The sequence below is a fragment of the Cebus imitator genome, unplaced genomic scaffold, assembly GCF_001604975.1.
Source record: "Cebus imitator isolate Cc_AM_T3 unplaced genomic scaffold, Cebus_imitator-1.0 Scaffold10, whole genome shotgun sequence".
In the NCBI taxonomy this organism is placed as follows: domain Eukaryota; kingdom Metazoa; phylum Chordata; class Mammalia; order Primates; family Cebidae; genus Cebus; species Cebus imitator.
Genome location: NW_016107325.1, coordinates 3,233,537 through 3,238,655, shown reverse-complemented (window position 1 = coordinate 3,238,655; position 5,119 = coordinate 3,233,537).

Genomic DNA, 5,119 nt, shown 5'->3' with positions numbered 1-5,119 from the left:
CATTTTTCCTCCTCAGTGCTTTTTAAAAACGCACATTTTATAATAAAAGTTTGGCATGCTAAACCTCTAAAAATGTAATGTTTTCCTAATAAATAGATGAACTGTGGAAATGGGATAAATCACATTTATTTTAAAATTAAGAAAGCTTTTTTTAGGGGAAAAGTATTTTCCAAACCTATAAAATCCCAGTGCTTCCTCTGGGCTCTTCTATTGCCAACCAGTCAGATTTATTATTTTAATTTAAGAATAGCTGTAGACATGCTGTCTCCAATTTTTGTCTAATTGCTTATAAATTAAAATAAACTTTATTCTGAAAGCCGATTGCTGTTTTGGAATTATCAGAATATTGTTTAATCATATTTATATTTGGAGAACTCTGACTTCTTATCATCCCCATCCATATTCTTCTTTGTACATTGTTTCTGTCTTAGGTTAACATTTATTGTAAGTATGAGGATAGCAGTTTTCAGCCTTCACTCAAGTTATTTCTCCTGCATTCTCTGGTCAACTCCACTCATGACGGAATTTTTCTCCTAAGGCCTGGATAAAGCTGTTGCATTCAGTTCCTGATGGCACATCTTATAGATTCCCAGACTGAGAATGATGAAGAAACTAAATACTAATGGGCAGAGGCAAGTAAGAGACAATTTTTCCTCTAAAGTTTACCTCTTTATTGTCTCTTTTTATGTACAGCCCTTTAATAAATATATATAATTGGAATTATAAGCTAAGGTGTCTACAGCTGTTCTTACATAGCGGTTATTCTTAAATAGCTGAACAATTTTCAGAGCAGATATAACCAATTCATTACCATAATTGGATAAATGTACTGTCTGTAGTTCTTGGTGAGTGGCTTTGTCCTGAGGTCCACATGCGTTGCTATTAATGAACACACTCATGTACCCCTTCAGATTGGCTCTCTATCCTTGCCTATCTAAGGTTGCCAGATTTAGCAAATAAAAACACAAGATCAAGAGTGAGGTCGCCCACCACCTCCCACTCCTTTCCTTGCTTAATGAGGACCATGCAGGTGGCCTCTTTCACAGCTAGAGTTACTCTCTGTGCCCAGTAACTGCTTTGTTCTCTTGACACTCAGGTCTGGGGGTGATAATTCTCTCCCTCTTGCTACTCCCAGGGTGCTTCACTATTCTTTTCTGGTTTCCTTTAACCTTACCACACTACTGAAAATGGCCCCATTATTACATTCTCCTCAGTACCCCATTCGAAAGTGTCACCAGTTTCCTGTTAGGCCTCTGACAAAAAGTAGTTCTAACTGGTGAAGAGCACATCACATTTTGTAAAAATATGAATTGTAGGCCGGGCACAGTGGCTCACGCCTATAATCCCAGCACTTTGGGAGGCCGAGGCGGGCAGATCATGAGGTCAAGAGATCGAGACCATCCTAGTCAACATGGTGAAACCCCGTCTCTACTAAAAATACAAAAATTAGCTGGGCATGGTGGTGCACGCCTGTAGTCCCAGCTACTCGGGAGGCTGAGGCAGGAGAATTGCTTGAACCCAGGAGGCTGAGTTTGCGAAGAGCCGAGATCAAGCCATTGCACTCCAGCCTGGGTAACAAGAGCGAAACTCTGCCTCAAAAAAAAAAAAAAATGAATTGTAGATTAAACCATAGAGCCATTGAAGGCCTTGGAAATGCTTCTACCCATTCACTATTAGACATTATTCTATCATGAAGATTTTCATGCATACAACATTGTCATGCTTTTTCTTTCTTCTTTGCACATATACAATTGTTTGATATTTCTAAAATTGAAGTCACTTAATTTACTGAGCTTTCAAAAAGATATACGTGTGTATATGAAAGTATATGTATGTGTAGGGGTGTGTGTGTGTCTGGGTGTGTGTGTAAAATTTTAAAAAGAAAAAGATTAAATAAATCAGTCATAAATTTATACTACTGAATACTTTATAGGCATTAAAAAGAATGAGAACACATGGACACAGGGAGGGGAACAACATACACTGGGGCCTGTTGTGGTGGGGAAGAGAGGGAGAGAGCATCAGGAAGAATAGCTAATGGATGCTGGGTTTAATACCTAGATGATGGGTTGACAGGTGCAGCAAACCACCATGGTACATGTTTACCTATGTAACAAACCCGTACATCCTGCACATGTAACCCAGAACTTAAAATAAAATTGGCCTGGCGCAGTGGCTCATGACTGTAATCCCAGCACTTTGGGAGGCTGAGGTGGGTGGATCACCAGAGGTCAGGAGTTCAAGACCAGCCTGACCAACATGGTAAAATCCTGTCTCTACTAAAAATACAAAAATCAGCTGGGCATGGTGGTGCCTGCCTGTAATCCCAGGTACTTGGGAGGCTGAGGCAGGAGAATCACTTGAACTCGAGAGGCAGAGGTTGCAGTGAGCCAAGATTGTACCACTGTACTCCAGCCTGGGCAATAGAGTGAGAATCCATTTAAAAAATAAATAAGTTAATTAACTAAAAAAGAATGAGATAGCCCTATATGTGTCAATATGGAAATCACTCCAAGACAATATGTCACTAACAAAACCAAGGCCAGAATAAAAAAACATAGAATCAAATGATTTGTGTGTGTATTATCACCAAGAGTGAACTGGAGAGGGTTCCAGATCACTGACAGTGAGTTCTCCTTGGGGAATGGAATGAAAGAGTGTGAAACATGCTTTCCCATTTCGCCTTCTATGTTTATGTATTGTAAAAGATTCTTATATATCTTTTATAACACATTTTGTGTTCATCTATGCTTTCCCCTAAAACCTCACCGAAATGACAGTGAAGATATAAAGAGACAACAAAGAGCAAGCAGAACTGAGAGACGATTGCAGTGGCTCAGAGACACCAACAGAATTTCGGGAAGTTAAGGGCAGAGGATAAGCGGTAACTGGATTTACAGAACAGCGAAAACAGAAGCTTATGGTTTTGCAGAGGTGGTTGCCAATGAGAAGCACACTGACTCATGGCCCAGAACACCTAAGAAACTCAGAAGTCAGAAACACCACGTGCCTTCAAAGGAAGGATAAAGTGGGGGATAAAAACAGGAAAATTGAGAGTTTTTATAAGAAGAATTTCCATTCCTTGAACATCTACCCCGCTCAGATGTTCAGCAATTACACTTTCCCAACACCAGCAGGAAATGGGAGGTGTGATCCCTGAAAAAATTATGCTAAAGACTCTGAATTCAGGGATGACAGACACAACTGAAGGCACGTGGTGATCCAGTGAGACCCTGAGGCACTGGGCAGGAAACAGCTGGACTGAGTGAAAGGCTACCTACCCTGTGGTGACATCCCAGGCCTTCTCCCCTTCTCAGCCACAGGAATGCTGGCAAGAAGGCCTAGACCCTCCAGTCAGGAGTCTGAATAATTCCGTTTTGGAAAAGTTCCCCTCAATAGACCTATTCACCTTCAAGATCATCCAACAAACCATCCAGGTCCCACTTGATCACCCTACAAAGAAACCCACCAGTCGCTAAGCCCCATTCATGTTCTCAGAGCTTCTAATCTTCCATTTAGTGCCTAGCTTTAAAATATGAATTGGCAGATTTTTGAGGAAAGCCTCTGACATGCAAAAATAGGAACAAAAGCAAAAAGCAAAAAAGAAACTCAGTAGAAACAAAGACTGTGCAAAGAGCAGAAGAAAACTTCAAACAAACTATTAAAACCTCAGAAAGATAAGTGATGATACTGCATTTATAAAATAACAACAGAATGCTAACATAATAGAATACCCAGGGAACAAGAAACAGTTTTAGAAATTAAACATGTTTTCAGTAAAAAATTCAGTAGAAGGGTTGAAAGGCAGAGTTGAAGAATTTCTCAAAAAGAGAACAAAAGAGCTGGAAAAAAGAAAGAGAAAAGATAGGAAAATTAGGGCAGTTCAAGAGGGTCAACCTCTAAATAACAAGGATTTCAGAGAGAAGGAAAAAGGAGAGGCAGAAATTGTCAAAATACTGTGTTAGTCTGAGTTCTCCCAAGAGAACCAGTAGGAATATATACATGTTAGAAGGCATTGGCTCGTGTGACTAGAGAAGCTGAGAAGTCCCAAGATCTGCAGTCAATAAGCTGGTGACCAAGGAGACCTGATGGTGTCGTTCTAGTCCGAGTCCAAAGGCCTGAGAAGCCGGACAGATGACAGTGTAAGTTCCAGTCTCAGTCACAGTCCGAAGGCAGGGCAAGACCTATGTCCCAGCTCCTAGACAGTCAAAAAGAAAGAGGGACTTTTTTTTTGGAGACAGGATCTCACTTTGTCACCCAGGCTGCAGTGCAGTGGTATGATCTCTGCACACTGTGGCCTTGACCTCCCAGGTTCAAGGGACCCTCCGGCTTCAGTCCCCCAAGTAGCTGAGGCTACAGGCCTCCTGGCTAATTTTTGTGTTTTCTGTAGAGACGGTTTCACCATGTTGCTCAGGTTGGTCTTGAACTCCTGAACTCAAGCGGTCCACCTGCCTTGGCCTCCCAAAGTGCTAAGATTACATACGTGAGCCACTGTACTAGGCTGAAAGAGTGAATTCTTTCTCAGTCTTTTTTTTTGTTCTAGGGAAGCTTGAACTGGATTAGATGAGGGCCACCCACATTGGGGAGGGCAATCTACTTTACCTAGTCTACCAATTGAAACGCTAATCTCATCCAGAAACAACCTTACAGACAAAGCCAGAATAATGTTTAACCAAACATTTGGGCACCCGATGGCCCAATCAAGTTGACAAATAAATTAAACCATCACAGATACAAAATAGAAACATGTTCCAGAATGAAGGATGTGACTCCCTGGTGAAGGGTCCCAGGGAGAATGAGAAATAAAAATGATCTATACCAGGGCACATCACTATACAATTTCCACTAGGAATAAAAAGAATTCAAAAACCTCAGAGAGAAAAACAGAGGTCACAAGGGAATAGAATGGCACAGGACTCTCAACAAGAATGCAGGGAGCTAAGAGAGAAGATTGCAATGCCTTCAAACTTCGGAGAAAAAGGCCAGGCCTGGTGGCTCACAGCTATAATTCCATCACTTTGGGAGGCCAACGTGGGCAGACCACTTGAGGCCAGGAGCTCAAGACCAGCCTGGCTAACATGGCAAAACCCAATTTCTACTGAAAAGACAAAATGTATCT